The 20,205-nt window shown below is 52.3% G+C and overlaps 1 long non-coding RNA gene across 1 annotated transcript; it reads right to left on the reverse strand.

The window, feature by feature from the left end:
• Nucleotides 1-6,354: 6,354 nt before the first annotated feature.
• LOC131422952 (uncharacterized) lies at nucleotides 6,355-8,924 on the reverse strand. Its single transcript, XR_009224158.1, has 3 exons — nucleotides 8,591-8,924; nucleotides 7,514-7,634; nucleotides 6,355-6,437 (listed from the first exon to the last, which is right to left on the reverse strand). It is a non-coding gene; the product is annotated as an uncharacterized LOC131422952 (long non-coding RNA).
• Between the last annotated feature and the right edge of the window lie 11,281 nt (nucleotides 8,925-20,205).

A 20,205-nucleotide genomic window follows, 5' to 3' on the forward strand; every position in this document is an offset into this window, starting at 1 on the left:
GACTATTTCCCCATTTGTTTAGATCTTTCAAAATTTCTCTCAGACACCTCCTTTGTCACCCACTCCCTTTTGAGATCCAACATTGTGGGCCTCCTCTGCTGGATCAAAGAGTTTGCTGAGGACCACAGCCAAGGAAGGGCAGGAGGCGTTTCACTGGGAACTCCCTGCAAAGGAAGGCGACATCTAGAGGGTCATGGCAGGAGGGCTGGGTTGCACACACGTGTGGCTGAGACTGGGAACCCCCTTTTCACTCAGTTACCCTGATACAGTGGATTTATTTCAAGAGCAATGGCTTAATATAAAGGAAAAACTAGTAAATAGTACCTTCAGTTACGAGCAACACAGGAGGGATATGATTATCCTGCTTTAAAGACTCGCCTTGGTTTGTATCATCTCTGCACCAATAGGTGTGTCATTCAAGCAGATGATAAGAATGTCTTAGAATTTTGTAAATCTCTTCCCCAAATCAGGCTTCCTGCTGGGCTGATTAGATCCCCCAGCCATTGGTCACATTGACTGATGTTTGAGGCATGAAGGGAGTCTTGGTTGAGTTCCCCCAGAAGCAATTTCTACGACAAAGATTCAAGTAGTGGATTTGGGAGGTGATCCCAGGAAACACTTGTAGGGGAGAGGGGAAGTGAGGCAGGGCATGGAAAGAAAACAAGGGGGTGCTTTAAGGAGCAGGTTACTGCTGTGGGAACCAGAGCTTAGTTCCACTGAGGGCTTCTGGGAGACTGTGTAGAACGTCCCTCCAAATTGTTCCGGGTGAGGAACAAAGAGGCTAGGGTATTTCCTCACCAAGACCATCTGTCGTTAGTAGAGGGCCGCTTCCAGGGCGTAACTCTCTGGCACGTCCAGCTGGCCAAATGTGTGCACCTGCAGCCCAAACCAAGCCCTCAGGCGGAGAGCTGCAGGTGTTCGCAGAAAGAAGGCCTCGGTGCGTAGAGCTGAGAGGAGACGGGTGAGGCTCCAGCACCCGCCACAGGGCATATGCCTGTGGTTGTCTCCCAGCTTCCATCCTGCCCTTCTTCCTCATATCTGAGCCACAGTGTAATTCTGGACAGCGATACGCCCAGCGAACAGACCACTTCCCAGCCTCCCTTGCAGCTAGTGATGGGAGTGTTCAGATGGAGCTTATGAGAGCATCCTTTGGTCCTTCAACTTTCCCCCTTCCTCCTTTCTCCTGCCTAAAGTGTTTGTGATGGCTGGAGCTCAAGCAGCCGTTTGGAACCAAAGGGAAAGACCGAGAGAATCACAGAGAACTTGGCCCTGATATCACAGGCCATGAACCAATGTCAGCAGGTACATGCCTCCAGACTTCACGTTACACAGGATAAACCCTTAAGTATTTCAGCCACTGTGGTTGGTCTGTTATAGCATCTAAATGCAACCTCTAGTCACACAAGCAGCTTGAATAACTATCAAAAAGAGAAAGGGGCTTATTCTTATACCCAAAGTGGTGAAGCAAATTATGCCAGGTACATATAAAAATACTGACGAAGTTAAAACAAACCATGAAGAAGGGGTTGAATTAATAAATTAATAATAAATTTATAAAACATTCATAAAATTGAATAATCTGCAGATATTAATAAGGGATAATTAATTTGTGTATAAACATAGATGATATAGAAATAGATATCCTGGGGCCAGCCTGGTGGCATGGTGGTTAGGTTCACATGCTCCACTTTGGCAACCCAGGGTTCACGGGTTTGGGGAATCCAGGGCACAGACCTACACACCACTCATCAAGCCATGCTGCAGCAGTATCCCACATACAAAACAGAGGAAGAGGGCCGGCCCCGGGGCTTAGCGGTTAAGTGCGCGCGCTCTGCTGCTGGCAGCCCGGGTTCGGATCCCGGGCGCGCACCGATGCACCGCTTCTCCGGCCATGCTGAGGCCATGTCCCACATACAGCAACTAGAAGGATGTGCAACTATGACATACGACTATCTGCTGGGGCTTTGGGGGAAAAGAATAAATAAATAAAATTACAAAATAGAGGAAGATTGGCACGGATGTTAGCTCAGAGACCATCTTCCTCAAGCAAAAAGAAGATCACCAACAGACGTTAGCTCGGGGCCAAACTTCCTCACCAAAAAAACAAAGAAATCCATATCCTATATCATTTAAAACCAAAAGGTGTACTATGTCAATGGAGAAAGTCAGGTTATGTGAGCGGAAGAGCCACGTGCAAATTCAGAGTCATATCTTTATACAGAGGTGCCTTGTATTTTAAATATAAAGTAAATAAATATAGATAGGTGATAAAATATTTGACTAGTTGGTCTTTTTTTTTTAAGTTTTTAAAAATAAGAGACGACTGGAACACTTCTGCTGGGAGTCCTGAGCCGCCACGCAAGAAGACTAAGGCCCCTAAGGCGGCCACGTTGTGGGGAAGCCAAGCCACGCAGAGAGTCACGTGTAGGTTCTCTAGTCAGCTGTCTTTGTCCTTGTCGCCCCAGGTGCCAGACATGCAGGTGAGTGGGCCTTCAGATGATTCCCGTCCTTGGCTGTGAAGCCACCCCAGCCTTCACATCTCCCCAGCTGAGGTCCCAGACACACCGAGCAGAGACAACCCAGCCCTGCTCTGTCCTGTCCAAATTCCTGACCACAGAATCCGTGGTCATGACAAAATGGTTGTTTAAAGCCACTCAAAAATAATAATAACAAAATAAAATAAATAAAGGGAGAGAGCGTGACCTTCCATTCTTCCCTCTTCCTTTCTCCTGCTGCCGGGAACATGGGCATGGCGGTGGTCATCTCCGACAACGCAGACAAGGGCAATAGCCTAGGGGTGGCAGAGCAGCAAGGCGGAGGGAGACTGGGTCCCTGGGTGACGTTGTGGGGCATTCTCAGCCCTGGACACCTCCCCCCGCACTGTGACATGGGGGAGGAACCTCTCTTATTTTAGCCACTGCCAGCCTGGATTTCCCTTATCTGTGACTGAACTAATACTCGCAGATACAGATTTCGATGCGGATGTGGATGCAGACGCAGAGGAAGATATAGCTGTAGATGCAATCCTGACTGGCGGGTAGATGGCTATCAGGGCCTGCTACCCAGAAAGAGGAAGAAACTGACTCTGGGTGGGCAGCTAACAATCTGTCATCTCCCAGAAAATAAAGCAAAACAAATTTTATTATTCAGGGCCCATTAGTAACACGATCATGTCAGTTGCAGCTGTAGAAAACCAAGTCAAGCAAGCTTAGCAAAACTGGGAATTTATTGCATCAGAAAGCCGGAGCTCAGAAAGGGTGGAGCTGCTCGGGCACACCGTCGGGGCTCAGAATGCGACGAACACCCCCGTGTCCGTCTCTGCCCGCCTCTGGTCTCCAGCTCTCTGTGCACCAGCCACATCCTCTCCCACTGCAGGCGGACTTTCTCTGAACTCCCCTCTCACCAGCTCTGCAGTCAGAAAGGAAAGGAATTCTTCCCACAGGCTCCAACCAGAAAAGTCCTGGGGAATTATTTGCATCGGCTTGGACTGGATCACAGGCCAACCTGTGCACCAGTCTGGCATCAATGGTGGCTCAGCCTGGGCACCCTGGCAACCTCTGCACCAGCCGCTGTGGCCAGAGGAAGGGGGGTGAGGTATGACTGGGTCACTGCCACCCATCCCTGTGGTTATCACAAAACGGGGGGAGGGAGGGTACAGGGTCATGCTGCACAAAGACGGCAGCTGCTACTTATACTAATATTACTGCTATGGACTGAATTGTGTCCCCCAACCTCAAACTCATATGTCAAAGCCCTAACCCTCAATGTGGCTGTACCTGGAGATAAGGCCTTTAGGAGATAATTAAAGCCAAATGAGGTCATAAGGGTGGTGCCCTAACCTGACAGGACTGTGGCCTTATAAGAAGAGGAAGAGACACCGGAGCTCGCTCTCTGCCCTGTGAGCGCACAGCAAGTAGGCGGCCGTCTGCAAGCAGGAAGAGAGCCCTCACCAGAAAACGACCACGCTGACGTCTTGATCTCAGACTTTCAGCCTCCAGAGCTTCGGGAAAATACACTCCCGTCGTTTAAGCCCCCAGTCTGTGGTATCTTGTTATGACAGCCTGAGCAGCTAAGACAGATTTATCTGTATTAGTCAGAGTTCTCCAGAGAAACAGAATCCTGACTGAATAATTATTAATAACAAAAATAACAAAATTGTTTATATTTTTAAGGAAGTTACCATCTCGCGGGCACTGTGCTAAGCCATCCCCACCACATTTTATGTCCCCATTTGAGATACAAGGAAACAGCAGTGCAGGAGACTGAGCAACTTGCCCCGGCCACAGAGCTAGTAAGTGGTGGGGTCAGGATGTGAATCTGGGCAGTCTAGTTCCAAGGGTTTTTTTGTTTTTATTTTTAACTTTTCTCTATTGATTTTTTAAGTGATATATTCCTTCTAGAATCTGAGAAAAATGATAAAGCTATTTCCATTTTAGAAATAATAAAAAAAAGAAGGTCACAAAGAACCTGCATGCTGCAGAAAGGGCACAGCAAAAGGGCGGGCATTAAAAATCTATAGAGACGTGAGTGCTGGTCCTTCCAAAGACACTGACCAAAGACAAGTGTGATGTTCTTTACTTCTTTCACATGTATGAGGCTTAGAACCACTGAGGCGACATGTGCTTGGGGACTTTTCCCAAAGTCAAGAGCGTGTCATGGCCGAGAGAAACTTGAAGCTCACTGAGGCTGCATTAATAGAGGTATAGTGCCCAGAATGAGGGAGGTGAGCCTCACTGCAGTGGCCACACGTGCAGTCTATGTCTAGTTCTGGACTTCATTTGAAGAGCATTGGCAAACTGAAGCATATTTAGAAAAGGCAACTAAGAAGGGGAGAGGAGAGGGTGTGAAGAGGGTCCGAAAACCACGAGAAGGCAGAGGTATTTAGCTTGAAGAAGAGAAGATTCAGAGTGGAAGACGTGGGAGCTGACCTTTAGCTCCAGACCAGTGCAGTCAGGGTTGCCTAATTGGAGCAGAAGGTGAGCTTCCTGTCCCTGGTGGTATGCAAACAAAGGCTTGGCCACCTGCCGATGTGGGTGCATGGTTGGGTTGATTGAGTGTGTGGTTGGACCACAGGGCCACGAAGGCTCCTTTCATGCTGAGTGTCTGTGCGGCTCTGATTTTTGGAAAGACGTGGGAGGGCTTACCCTGGAAGGAGAGCGTTACGGACTGAATGTTCACATCCCCCCAAACTTCCCATGTTGAAGCCCTGACCCCCACGGTGGCTGTATATGGAGACGGGGCCTCCAAGGAAGCCATTAAGGACGGATCAGGGTCCTTATAAGAAGAGACACTGGGGCACCTGCTCTCTGGCTCTCCACACACACCAAGGAAGGCCACGTGAGGACACAGGAAATGCACCTTCATCCCGGACCCTCGGCCTCCAGCACTGTGAGAAGTCAGTGTCTGGTGTTTAAGCTGCCCGGTCTGTGGTATATTGCGTTACAGCAGCCGGGCTGACTAAGGCAGAGAGTTACTGAGCAGCCGCCCTGAGCAGGCGCCCTGCCAGCTTCCCCCCAGGGATCCTGGGCTCCAGGTGCAGAGGGCGGCTGACTAGGGTCCAGGAGGAATTGCCATCTCCTCCCTCCCCAGCCGCCTCTGGTTTTTCTGTTAATAGAACAGACCTTCTCTTACCTCTCGAAGGTCTCAGGTCCAGTGGGGAAGGGACACACAGAACTAAACGTAAAGCACTTGGGACAGTGGCGTGCGTGAGTGTGAGAGTGACTTATAGTTGTTGTTATTAGCAGTAGTAATATTGCCCTTTTTTTTTTTTTTTTTTTTTTGTCTTTCCAGCACTGATTTTCTCTTCTGGAAATTGCATCCTGATCTTTGCTGGGATGTCACCACTCCTCCACTCTCTCTCCTTTCCCTGGGGGAGCGCATGACCCTGTCCTGAGCGAGTCCACTGGATTCCCCAGGCCATATGAATTGACCTGGTTGGAGTATGTGCCCCAGTCAGAACCAATGAGACTCCATGACACTTTTGATGGGATGACTGGGGCAAAGGCTCCTGACCAGGAGCAGAGAGGATGTGCTACCTGCAGCTACTGCAGATGTCTCGTGGCCAGAATTTGAGAACTTGCCTCAGAATGGAGCCAACATACAGGAAACGACCTCAGAGGTGAATTGAGTCATCAAGAATCAGGACCCCTTGATCCAGCTGCACCTGAAAGCTGGCCATTTTAGTGAAATGAGCCGGTAAGTTCCCTTTTGGTTTCAGCCAGAGATTAGTCTTTCAGTTGAAACTGAAAGCATCTTCACAGATACATTGCTGTGTGCCCTGAAAATGCTATAACGATGGTCTGTACGAAGTGCCGTGGGAACAGAGAGGAGGCAGCTACAATTATGCACCTGGAATGGTGTGGAGGGAGTGTCCAGGGAAGGCTTCACGGAGGAGGGGCCGCTTGAACTGGACTTCGAAGGATGAAGAGCACTTCACCCTGTTGAAAAGAAAGGAGAGGCCGTTCCAAAACTTTTCAAAACACTTGAGTGGGGAAACCAAGAAAGACACTCCTACATCACCCAAGGGACAAGGAGAAAATCACGTTGGAAAAATTAGAAAACATTTTCAACTGAGTATATGAAAAGTACACAGCAAAACTCATGGGCTGCAGCTAAAATGATACGTAGATAAAAATTTGTAGCCTTAAAATCTGTAAATCAGAAAAGAAGAAAAGCTAAAAACGAATGTTCTGAACATCCTTCTCAAAAAGTTAGAAAAAGAGCAGCAAAATAAACACAGAAGAAAGTAAAAGAAGGGAAATCATCCTGATAAGAACAGATTGAAAGAGGAAGGAAGTGTCCCCTGCAGAGGGTCAACATGGCCCCACGTTGGTGGTTGGTAAGCCAGGGACACAGGGGTGTGGCTGCTCTGCCTGTTCGGGGAATGAGGGCCCTGGTGTGGCGGGCTGGGCAGAGGAGGCCACGAGAGCAAGAGGGAAGTGGGGAGACCACAGCCTGGAGGGGAGGATGGTGCCCAGGACCCCACCCATGGGCGGAGGGAGCCATGGGAGGTTCTCAGTAGGGTAGTGGGCTGGGAACAGGCCGGGCCCTTGGAGACCGTCTGCAGACGAGGGGCCGGGGCCCAGATGCCTGGGCTGATTGAAAAGGAGAAGAAAAGCCACAAGGAAGCCAAGTTCAGTTTTCCAGGAACCAGCCTCTGTCATGGGGCCGGCGGCCAGCGCAGCTGCCGGCTGCCCACGGCCACCCCTGCACCGGCTCACTTCCCTTTCAGGAAGGGGCTACTGAAGGTGGTCTCTGAGAAGGCCCTAGAAGGCTGGGAGGAGGCTGTGGAGGTATGTTGCTTTAGAGCTGTGAGCCGGGTTCCTCATCCTCGGCACTGTTGACATTTGGGCTGGATCATCCTCTGCTGCAGGCCTGTCCCCTGCCTGGCGGGATGTTGAGCTGCATCCCGGCCTCTACGCACCAGATGCCAGCAGCACCTCTTTCTGCCCCGAGCCACAGCATATCCCCCCGGACCCTACAGCCGACTTCTGTTTGGTTTTCCCTCTTCTACCTTCGGGCCTCCTCTGCCAAAAGCATCCCGTTCTCCTTCCTGCAGCCAGGGTGGTCATTTTAAAACAGCAATCAGATCACATCACCTCCATGTTCTGAGCCCACCGAAGCCTTCCCATCATCTGTAGAATAAACCCAGTGTCCTCCCTGTGGCCAGCAAGGCCCTCCATGCTGGGCCCCCCACTCAGAATTCATCTCCTTCTTGCCCCCTTGCTCTCCGCCCCAGGCACACTGGCCTCCCTGTGGCTTCTCTCTCACACCGTCCCCTCCTCAGGGCCTTTGCACCAGCTCTTCCCTCCTCCTGGGAGGCTCCCCGTTCCCAGATATCTGCATGGCTCTCCAGATATCTGCATGGCTCCTTCCCTTACTTCACGCAAAGCTGAGTTCAAAACGTCCCCTGCTCAGCGAGGCCCAGCCTGCTCTCCTGCAGCCGCTGTCCCCTCCGTCCCTCGCCCACCCTGCCTGTTCTGCACAGCACTCAATGCTGCCCGACACTGTGCTGGGGTTGCGTGCACATCTCTAGACGCTCAGCTTCCCTGGGGCGGGGGTGCGTCTGTTCTGTTCCCTGCAGAGCCCCAGCCCTGGGGCAGCGCCGGGCACCCAGTGAGCGCTCACCAACTGCTGTTGAGTGACTGGATGGCCAGCTCAATCCCTCCTCTCCACAGTCAGCGCCACCGCGCCCCCCAACCCCACTCAGGAGACAGTCTCCCCGTTAGCACGACTCAGGCCAGCCCACACAGGACAAGGCCCTTTCAGTCTCAAACGCCACGTGCGGCCCACGCGGCTCTGCTTCTCCATCCTGCTTCGCGTCCCCCTTCACCCCCTCGTGTTACGTGCTCCCGCCAGCTCAGGCTGTTTCCTCCAGGCCTTTGCATGTGCTGTGCCCTCCTCCTGGGGCACTCTTTCCCCTGCCCTCTCCTGGAACACTAGTTCTGGCCCTTCCGAGTTCGGTGGAGATGTCACCTCCTACAGGAAGCTCTCCCTGATGCCCCAAATCTGGGTGAGCTGTGCCTCCGCTGGGCCCGTGCTTCCTCATCCCGTCACAACCACGCTGCATTCCTGGTGTTTGTATACTGACCTCGAGCTCCACGAGGGCAGGGACCCATCTGGTAGCCCCCAGGCCCTACAGCAGTGCTGGGACTCAAGGAATGGGACTTGAGTGAACACGTGGATGAACGAACACTCTGAATTAGCCTGCGTGGTCACTTCTGTCTGTCCTCCAGCCCCTCCCGGGGCCCGGGCAGGAATGACGGGAGGCCCTAGTCCTCCTCAGTCCCCCTGGTAGGCGCCAGTCTCCTCAGACTCTTCCGAGGCACGATGTTTCCTTCCTTTCAGACTCCTCAAAGGCACCTGGCTCTTCTCGTCCTATGGGCATTTGTGGAAGAATCTGGCCTAATGGGCCTCTGATGGGCACACCCAGAACCACCCCCAGATGGACTCACCATGGGCACATCCTGGGAGTGAGCCCCTCACCCCTGGTCTCATTTCTGCATCCCCCCCCAACCCTCCCCACCCCCACCCCCACCCCCCCAGAGCCCAGGGAGCTGGCCTGGCAAACAATGACCTCTCCAGGTGGGAGGGTGGAGTCAGGCGACCCAGGAAAGACCGAGTTCTCCTCCGGGAGGGGGGAGGAGGGACGGCTGAGATGGGGCTGCGATGCTCCGAGTCCAGACAGTTCCCCCACCTGCAACCCCAGTCATCTCAGACTCTCAGGAGCCTGATTATCTCCCCATAACCCACAGGCAAATCTTGGCGCCCAGCAGAGAGGCTCCTTATCTCCCTAGGGCTGGAGTGGGGGCGTGTTGGGACACAGATGTGCATATACAGGCTTGTGCAACACACAAATAGAAATACTCACTGTGTGTCAGGTGCCAGCATCTTATCTAGTCCCCAGAACAGCGCTAGGAGGCGGGTGATGTGATTATCCCCACCTTACAGATAAAGAAACTGAGGCACAAAGAGTTGAAGTAGCTTGTCCACGGCCACACAGATGGGAAGAAATGAGACTGGAATCCGAGCCTGGACAGTTGGCTCCAGAGCCCGAGCTGTTGACCCCTACACAAGAATCTTCCCCGCAAATGGCCACACAAACCCCTGTGTACTTATGAGCACATCACAGGCACACACATGTGCACGTGAAGCCACGCTCTCACTCATGCCCCCACGTGTACATGCAACAAGCACATGGACACAGGCCCCCACGTAGAGGAGACTCATCACGCGTGGTCATGTGGACTCCCCCGCTCACTCACACATGCTCTTCAAGCACGTTCCCACCCGGGCCTGCGCGTCCCCGTTCACACGTTTGCATAGAGCGCGTGCAGCATCCCCATCCAACGCAGTTCACACAAGCACAGGTATACGCACGTTGTCATGTAAGCACCGGCACGTGTGTGGACACGTGCACACTTGCATAGGAGCACATCTTCATGGCCACTCACTGTGTGCCAGGCACTGTGCTGGGGATACGGCAGAGAGGAAGAAGAGAGCTCCCACGCTCCCGGGCGTGTAATCTAGCGGGGCACATGCATGCAGAAACACACACGGACAATGGTCCCTCCCGTCAGACGGGTCCTGGTTATCGAGCTGAGCCCGCCCGTGCATTAGAGGCCCTGCGAGCACCGTCCCCCCGTGCAGACGGGCACACACCTCCCCATCTGCAGGAGCCTCAGAATACAGCCTGGGTCTTAGCGGGGGCGGGGGTCAGGGGACAGAGATCAGTGCCATTTCCAGCACCCCCGTAGTCTGAGGGTCCCCGAGCCTCCGTCAACCCGGAGCCCAGACCACGATCCAAGTGACACATGCCACGTGCATTTACAGACATATGCACACTCCCACGTATGCTCGTGTGTGTGCAAGCCCCCCAGTTCTCCCCCAGGCCTCCCGGGGCTTTCCACCCCGTCAAGAGCCCCTGCCCCGATGTCCCCAGCTGCCTCCTCTTCCCCCATCTTGCATTCTAAGGAGCCAGGGCCCAGAGACACCTGGGTCTTCCAAGAGGCTGCACGCACAGGGAGGAAGGGCTACAATGACTTGGCTTCCAGGCAGCTGTGGTGAGTTTCTGCAAAGACTCCCTTCCTCAAAGAGGCTCCTCTTTACCGAAAGTTCAGGCTGCCGTGGTTTCCCTGCATTCACATGGGCGAAAGGTCAAACTCACAAAAATATTTACCAAGAACTGTCTGTCAGTCAGTCAACAAGCATTTACTGACAGCTGCTGCTTGCACCCTGGGCTGGGCGCAGCAGGGAAAAGGCAAGAATAAGCTCAAGCCTTGTCCTACAAAAGACCACGGGCCATGAGGGAGCTGTGGTTAGCATGGGGTGGGGGGTGGGGTGTGTCCAGGCAGAGAGAGCTGCATGCACAAAACCTGGTGATGGAAAAGCATGCCCCGGTCAGACCAAAACAAGCATTCTTGTGGCCCCCAAATCACAGCTGGTGGTGTGCTGGTAAGCCAAGAATCAAACAACAAAAAACAAAAAACTTATATGTGGTGTTTGCTGCTTTCTGGGTGTTAGTACTCCCGCCACGGCCAATTCCAAGCTACCAACGCAATGTCACGGCACGCAGAGCTGAGAAAGACGCACACGTCGGCTCTCCAGAGCTGGTGCAGACCGGCCTCAGCACCCCACTGATACACGACCCTCTCTTCCCAGGGACACACAGAGGACGGAGCCAGAGCCTTGGTGCCCAGGGCAGCGCAAGAGTCCCAGGTAGAAGGGCCAGGGACGAGAACAAAACACTGTTCATCCTTCAATGCATGTTCTGATTGTGCCTTCATTAACTCAGCACCCCCCTGTGCTGGACACCGGGCACCCCGAGGTGTCTCAGACCACCGCCGCCTGTGCTGATGGGGAAGCACAGGTGCTGAGGAGCCCAGGGTGAGGGCACCTAACCAAGGCCTGCAGAACCAGAGGACTTCCTGGAGGAGGTGGCATCTAAGCTAAAATGTAATGGAGTGAGGCAGTGAGTAAGGGGTAGAAAACAGCTATTTCTAAGCAGAGGAAATAGCATGTGCGACGGTTAGCGATCTCATGCACTTCTTGGTTAGCCCAGAAAAAGCAACCTGTTTACCGGACTTCTTCAATGAGCTTGAATGAACCAGCAACGTTGAGTGCTGTACCAGTCTTCACACTTAATCCTCAGGTGACCCTTGCTGTTTTCAACCCATCACACAGATGGGACAACCGAGACTGGGAGAATTCAGTCAACGTGCCCACAATCGCTGGTTCACTCTGCCTCCCCATTATGCCACCTTTAAGCATCTGAAATGGGTGCGGCTTGGGGAAATTTTAGGGGGTACCCAGACACAGCAACCAGCTGTAGGTTTAGTTTTGGGTTTAATTAAATGTCAGAGTGTGGGAAGTGATCAGTTCAGCTAATGCATATTCCCCCACGCCTCTTCACACAGAAGCAAAGCAAGACTATTGTCCTGGTGGAAGCTGTTGTCAGTCAATCAGCCAGTCAACAAACATTTGCCGGTATCTTCATGTCTTGGCCCGGCCCAGGGCTGGGATGTTTGAGTGAGCCCTTGCTCACTTTTTGTCTTGTTTCGTTTTATTTTGTTTCTTTTTGTTGAATAGTTCGTCTGAGCCAGGTCCTTGGCAGGGGGCTGGGAGACACAAGAAGAAATAGATTATAGGCCCTGCCTTCCAGGAGTCTAGTAGGAGAGACACAAGAGTGGTGATTTTCTGTATGTTTGAAGTATTCCATCATTAGAAACAAAAAATAAAATGGACAATTACAATAAGTGATAATAAAAGGATGTGCACAAAAGAGAGAACAATTCTGCCCTGTGTTTAGGGAAAGCTTCACAGAGAAATGCCCACTGTAACTGGGCCTTGAAAGGTGATGTTTGATTAGTGGTTGCCAGGGAATGGGGGTTGGGGGGGGATCAGGAGTGACTGGTAATGTGTCAGGGTTTTTTCTGTAGGGGGAAATTGGTAACAGAATTAGATAGAGGTGATAGGTGTACAACATTGTGAATAAACCAAAACCCATTAAATTGTATATTTTAAATGAAAATGGAGAATTTTATGTTATATGAATTCTAGCTCAATAAAAAAAATAAGCTGTTTCAACCAGGAACCTTGTGGTTGCAAGTGACAAAACTAGCTTTTTTAAATGGGTTTACTGGCTCATCAAAAAATTTTTCTTAGTTCAAGAATATAGTTCAGGTATGGATGGATCAAGGTGCTCAAAGGAATTCTTTGGATTGGAAGGCTCCACCTCTGGGATCTGCTTTCTTCTGTGTTGGCTTCATTATCAAACAGGCTGAGTGAGACTCATTGGTAGCAAAATAAATAAACAAATAAATGGCCCTCAGAAGTCCAGGGTTATAACCTACCAGCTTTGGAAGCACAAAGGAAAGGACAGGCCTTTTTTCTAATGGTACCAATGATCATACTGGGAAAGGCTCTCATGGCCAGTTTGTGTGTGTGTGTGTGTGTGTGTGAGGAAGATCAGCCCTGAGCTAACATCTGTGCTAATCCTCCTCTTTTTGCTGAGGAAGACCGGCTCTGAGCTAACATCCATTGCCAATCCTCCTCCTTTTTTTCCCCAAAGCCCCAGTAGATAGTCGTATGTCATAGCTGCACATCCTTCTAGTTGCTGTATGTGGGACGCGGCCTCAGCATGGCCGGAGAAGCGGTGCGTTGGTGCGCGCCCGGGATCCAAACCCGGGCCGCCAGCAGCGGAGCGCGTGCTCTTAACCGCTAAGCCATGGGCGGCTCTCACTGGTCAGTTTTAATCACACGCTTGCCCCTGGACCAGTCACTATATAGACTGGGGAAGGAATGCCAAGCCTGAGTCGGGTGCCCTACAGGAAAGCGGGGCGTGAGATCAGTTCCATGGAGACGACCTGAACTAGAAGGAGGGAGAGATTGTCCCCAAGGAAGACCAGGTACTGTTATCAGAAGGAGGAGGGGACGCTGGGCGGGCAGAAGCAGAGTCCCTCTGCAGGAGGATGGAGGAGCCTGATGGAGCAGTTGGGGAGGGCACGCTTGGGAGAAGGGAGGCCACGGTAAAGGCTTGGGGGTTTGCAGATGCGTAGTATGGTCTGGGTACTGTGGCCAGGTCACGGTGGCTAGGGGTGACAGGTCACAGTGGCTAGGGGTGACAGGTCACGGTGGCTAGGGGCGACAGGGCATGGTGTCGAGGGGCGACAGGGCATGGTGTCGAGGGGTGCCAGGTCATGCTGGCTAGAGGTGCCCAGGTATGATTCTGACACCTATTCTGAAGCGTGTGGTTGGGTTTTTTTCCACACCACCAAGCAGTTACCTCAATCCTGACGCTATCTTCCTGGAGACAGCAGCAGCTCCCACAGGTTAAGGGCTCAGTCCCACAAGACTGTCCCCCCCCAACTTCAGATGCCATTTGCAAGTCCAAGCTGTCACCTGTGCTTCTAACTGGCTGGCTATAGATGGGACGTTCCTACAACCCCTTCCTTCAGTTCGATTAATTTGCTAGAGCAGCTCACAGAACTCAGAGAAACATTTTACTTACTAGATTACTGGTTTGTTATAAAAGGATATCACTCAGGAACAGCCAGATGGAAGAGACGCACAGGGCAAGGTGTGGGGAAGGGGCACGGAGCTTCTGTGCCCTCTCCAGGTGAGCCACTCTCCCAGTACCTCCAAATGTTCACCATCCTGGAAGCTCCCTGAATCCCATCCTTCCGGTGTTTACGGAGGCTTCATTCCACAGGAGGCTTCATTCCACAGGCATGTTGATCAAATCATTGGCCACTGGTGACTGAACTGAACCTCTACCCTTCTCCCTTCCCGAGGTTGAGGGGTAGGACTGGCAGTTCCAACCTTCTAATAACAAGGTTGGTTCCCCTGGCAACCAGCCCCATCCTTAGGTGACCCAGGGGCTTCCCAAAGGTCATCTCATTAACATAACAAAAGAGGCTTATTGCTCTCATCACTTAGGAAATCCCAAGGGTTTTAAGAGCTCTGTGCCAGGAACAAGGAGGAAGATCAAATATATATTTCTTATTATAAATCACAATATCACACTTGGTCATGGATTCTTGGGGTGCCCGGGTCATGGTGTCTAGGGGTGACAGGTCACAGTGTCTAGTGAGTAGTTTGGGCTGAAGAGATGAGCAGGGAGGGAGCCAGGAGCCAGGTTGCAAAGGGTTTGGACTCAGGCCCGTCGACCAGCTTCTCCCAAACTTTCACCTGCGTGCGCACTGCCACAAATCGTTTCTTCTGTATTTACATTTTTTCTCCATCATTAATTTACTTAAATTTTTCCTTTATATTGACTTACTTGTTTTATTTAAGTAACTTTATTTTAAAAAGAAACATTGTCACCATCAGGAATGAAAAAACAGCCTCCTTTATCATGAATAGAAGGGAACTGTAAACACAAAAACAGTGAAACCAAAACCGAGCTCTCAATCCTGGCCAGACGCTGTCGCCTGTGGAAGGCTGGTCAGAAGAAGAGAAAGACAATTGAAAAAGGAATTGCTTCTTGGTTTAATGCCCTTTTACACCACACCTGTGTGCCACCTCAGATCACCTTAGGAACCCCAAGGGGTTTGTGTCCCCCACCCGGGTGACCCCGGGGGTATGTGTCCTACATTTTTGGCTAACGGGAGCCCAAGGGCGTTGAGACCAAGACCAAGAAGGAGGTGTGAGGAGGACGATGAAGCGCTCAGTTTTGGATACAGTGAGTCTGAGATGTGGGGACATCCATGTGGAGAGCCATTCATTTGTTCAGAAAGTACTTATTGAGCACCTACTGGGTACCACATACTGTTGTAAGGCCCTGGGATACAGCAGTGACCCAACTAACCAAAAATCTCTGTCCCCATGGAGCCTACCTTCTAGAGGGGGAGATGTGGGAGATTTGATGAGAAATGAAGGAGTTAATAATATACACAATAAATCATAATATGTGTCACATTAGGTAGTGATGTGTACCAGCTAAGACATGTGACGTGTCTGGGTGGAGATGTGGAGATGGAGATAGATACATGGGCCTGGAGTACAGGCAAGAGATTGGGGCTGGGGAGATATATTTAGAAGACATCATTCATTCATTCAACAAACATTCATTGAGCACACTCGATGTGCCACCCACTGCACTGGGTGCTGGGCGACACCCCTGCCTCATGAAACTCCCGCCTAGATTCAGTAAAGGCTGGAGTCAACTCTGATGAAACAGATGAGATTGCACGTGGAGTGTGTGTGTGTGTAGGGCTGGGGATGGGCCCCGAGGCCCCCCAATATTTAAGGGAGGGCGAGGAGAAGACCCTAGGAAAGGAGCCTGCGCAGGTGCAAGCAGCAGCCGCAGGAGAACCAGGAGAGGCGGAGGTGTCAGAACCCGGAGAGGCTGGGGCTGCAGCCACATACAGCCTGAAACAGACCCGACTTGGGGACTGGTGTCCCCAAGAGCCCTTTCATGGCAGCAGTGCAGGCAGCTTCTGCACAGAGAGGGTTGAGGAGTGGGTGTGTAGGGAGGAAGTGGAGAGAGAGAGGAGACAGCTTTCGAGAACAGTGGCCGGGGTGGGAAGGAGAGAGAGGGAGGGAGAAGTAGGAGGTGGGGTGGTGGCAACCTTCGCTTGTTTGCAGATGGAGCTTCTTGAACAGACAGACACGGTGCTGGGAAGCAGCCCGTAGAAGGAGGCAGCTGAAAACACAGGGGAGTGATGGTGTTTTGGGGTCCAGAGGGAGTGACGGGCTCAGCTTTGGAGAGAAGGAATGACCCTAAGTCAGGAGCAGCAACATCATTTGAGGGGCTCAGCGCAAAATGACAATGCAGGTCTTCTTGTTCAAAAGTATAAAGAATTCAAGATGGTGACTCTTGGTACTCAGATGGGAGTGGGCAAGAGGCTCGACCCGCTGACTCAGCTGAGTTGTGGCCTCTGGCCCCCGGCAGTCATGCCTGGGGAAGGGACGGCCAATGCCACACTCCTGCCCAAGACCCCACGGGGTGAGCAGCTGACCTTGCCCCTGCCCCGTGTCTGCGCCCGGGCTCCCTCCAGGGGCGGCGGGCAGCACAGCCACTGGCTGGGGGTGGGCAGGGGCACGCTGAGCTGGGTCCAAAGTGCCAGGAGTGGAGGAGCAGGTGGCCAAGAACCTGCGCCAGGGAGGGAGGCAGCTGGTGGGAGGAGGGACCGCGTGTGAGCTGAGGCTCCAAGCCCTTGGTGCATGCACCATCGTCCCACTGGACTTCCCTTACCAAACACAAATTCAGAGATAAAATTAAGAATTTCAAGAAGGGGACCTCAGAAGGGTGCAGGAGGGAGAAAATATATGTATAATGTACATGGATATATGGTGAGAAATGCATGACTGAAACCTCTGCAAACCTTCACACACTGACTCCGGATATGGACAGCATTCAGATGTGACGTGGACAGATGCAAACATGAGCTGGTGGGATCATGCCATTGGGACCATTTTTGTCTTGGATTTTCATTGTTCCAGTCTGTCCTTCTTGCGATAAAGTAACATTAAATTTAGAGGGTCATTATTTCCTTTAATTATGTTTTATACCCTCACCTCCACAGCATCCACAGACCCATTCAGTATAAGAGGAAGAAGATTAACTGTATGCAGGCACGCTACACATAAGCCTGACGTGTTAACAGATTTAATTCTAACGACAGCTCCATGAGGTCCATTCTATCATCATTCCCATTTTACAGATGAGGAAGCAAGCACAGAGAAGTTAGGGGACTGGCCCTGAGCAACACAGCCGGTCCTTGGAGCACCCTGAGTCCTGACGTATGTTAGGTTAGGCCCTTTGGCCAGGTGCTGGAGGGGATGGGGGAGAAATGCAGAGGTGAAACAGAGCGGGGGGCGGGGGGTGGGGTGGGTCAGGTGGGTGGGGATCTCCCAAGCCCTGGACCTGGGCCTGGACCCAGAGCCACTGCCAGGGAGGCAGGCGCTGGGGCCAGGGCAGGCCCCTAGGGGGCAGCAGGGACCAAGGAGCTGGCCTCCGGCCAATCTGAGGCAGCCAGTCCCTCCGCTGGCCAGTTGCCCTCTGCTTGTCAATAAACATCGGGGAAAAGGGTGGGATTTTGAGGAAGAACTGGGCTGTCCTGCCACTGTCAGGTATCTTAGGCGAGTTCATCACAAGAGCAGCTGGGCACCGCTTGGCCTTCACCATCGTGACATCTGCTCCTCACCCCACCATGGAGGCTGCTGGGTACTTATCTGTCTTTCATGGGGGAGGACACTGAGGCCCAGAGGGGTCAAGTGCCTTGCCCACAGTCACACAGCTCCAAAATGGCAAAGGCCGGTGCAAACCGAGGCGGGGGGAGGGCAGAGCCCTTGCTTCTCGGAGCCTCAGGGTTCTCAGAGTGAAAGGGTATGAGAACACGGGCAAGCGGTGGACAGGTGCGGCGAGGAGCCAGGGTGCACCACAGGAAGCCCCACACGTTATAGGGCTGCCGTGGGATCCAGTGAGGTCATGTCTCCATTGCAGTGGGGGCTCAAAAACGTCTCGGGTTTTTTTTTTAATCAATAACTTTCGTGGGAAAACAATGTCAGAAAGGTTATTCAACAGGATGTTAACGAGATACACCTTCAAAAACAAACATTCATTTTGGGACTGCCCACATGGCGCCAGGTGCTGGGGCGGGGGATGGGGTTTCCGGTGGCTTTCACTTTCCTCCTTATAACTTCAGGTTTTCTCTGAATCGGAGAAGGCCGGCACGTGCCAATTTAGTAATCAGAGAAAAGCAATAAACAGGTTTTCGTTAAAAAACAGAAAAACAACTAAAACGGAAGCAACCACCACCCAGTCTCCCGGGAAAAATCTTTGCAAAACTGAGGCTGGGGGCGTGCGGGGTTGGGGCGGAGGGACCCCGAAATCAACGTCTCTGGAGGCCGCCGGGGTCTGCCACGCCCAGCCCCCTCCCGCGCTGCTACCTCGGGCGCCCCTCCTGCTGTCTGGTCCAGCCCCGCGGGGGGCGCTGGGAAACTCCCGCCGCCAGCATCTCGCTCCGCCCACACCCACTGCCTACTTCCAGCTTGAGTGGGCGGGCCTGAGTTGGGCCCACCTGATCCGCCAGACCCCCGCCCCTTCATGGCTCTTGGGACGAACACGTGGCGCAGTGTGTTAGTCTCCTCTCTCATCTTTCGGGGTCTTTTCCTTTCCCTCCAGGCTGTGGCAGTTGAGAAAGGTACCTTGCACTAAAATGATCTAGCCCCACACTGTCCAATACTGTAAGCGCTAGTCACATGTGGGTGTTTAAATTTAAATGTTAATCAAGTCGATACAATTTAAAAATCCTCAGTCACACTGGCCCACTGTATTGGCCGGCGTGAAGCCTTGCCATCACAGAGAAAAGTTCTGTCGGATAGCGCTGTTCTAGACATTGGTCTTGCTTTAAAATCCTGTCCTAAAATTGCTCTTTGAACCAACGTTTCTCTCTTTCTTTTTCTGATTCCCTTCCCGCAAATCTAAAGTACAGCTTTGATCCACACTTTGAGAACGTGGTGTAAGCCAGAGAGCACAGAGCCTGAGGGAGGCTCGGGCTATGGAGCTTCCCCGTGGGGATGAGCCGGCAGCAGAGGAGCCCTCAGAGGCTCACCAGGGAGGTTTGGAGGAAGCCAGAGCACTGGCCGAGCTGAGAGTTCTAGATACCTGGGCTGTGTGTACCTTCTCACTCTTGTCATCTGTGCCCCAGCCCGTCTGGAAGAAACCCAAGGGATGATGGAGATGATGGTAACGGAGACTGTCTTCAGGACCACCCTACGATGCAGGCTTTATTATCCTTCCTGTTTTACAATTGAGAAAGCTAAGGATAAAGGGGACACAGAGAAGGGGTCTGGGGCTTCACGCCCCAAAGAGCCTTGGGATTCCTTGCCTAATTTGGAGGCTAGTGCCTGGGAGGCTGAGGACCAGATTTTCAGGGGATTTTAAAAAGTCCTTTTTGTCAAGAGATTCCAAGACAGGCCCTGGCAGCCAGCCATTCCCCCGTGGGAATCAGCTCACTCCTGGTGGGAGTCGATTCAGTCCTGAGTGAGAATACCAACAGTGAGGATTTCAACCACCCCAGTCACTGTTGGCAGGAGGAACATTGGTCCTCCACTTCTGCAAGGTGGGAGGGAGCCCTACTGGAGGAACATTTCCAGTGGCTCCTCTCATTGGCTCCTGCTTATGGGTGGCTTAGGTTTGAGGATTGGGGAGATTGAAGGGAGACTGGTTTCTATTGGACCGTGTTTCTCAGTGGCTGGGGCTAATGTGCATTTAGGCCAAAATGTAAATTGCTCACTCCAGCCCCCATCCTGCCTGACCTTATTCCCCACCACTGTCCCTGGCTCACTGCACCGTAGCTGATCTTTCTGAACTGTGAACATGCCAAGCTCCTCATGCCTCAGGGCCTTTGCACTTGCTCTAACCTCTGCCCAGAAAGCTCTTCCTCTGTCTGTCCTGGCTTCCTCCAGTCACTGAGGGCTCGGCTCAAATGTCACCTCCTTAAAGACCTCCCTGTTAGCTCCCCACTCTCAGACCCCTATTTTCTTCATAGCACCCTTCAGTGTCGACAACTTTTCCTTTGCCTTTTCTGCCTCTCTGCCTCCTCCTTCCTGTGATAAGCTGGAGAAGGGGGTTGGGAAAGCAAGAGCAGTGGCCTTTCTCCAGCTTCCCTGAACCTGGGAGTGTGGGTTTACATTGGGGCGAGAGGTGGGAGGTGTCTCTGCCTCCTCCTCCGTTCTAGCCTCCCAAAGCCCAGCCAG

This window comes from Diceros bicornis, chromosome 26 (genome assembly GCF_020826845.1).
Source record: "Diceros bicornis minor isolate mBicDic1 chromosome 26, mDicBic1.mat.cur, whole genome shotgun sequence".
Classification (NCBI taxonomy): domain Eukaryota; kingdom Metazoa; phylum Chordata; class Mammalia; order Perissodactyla; family Rhinocerotidae; genus Diceros; species Diceros bicornis.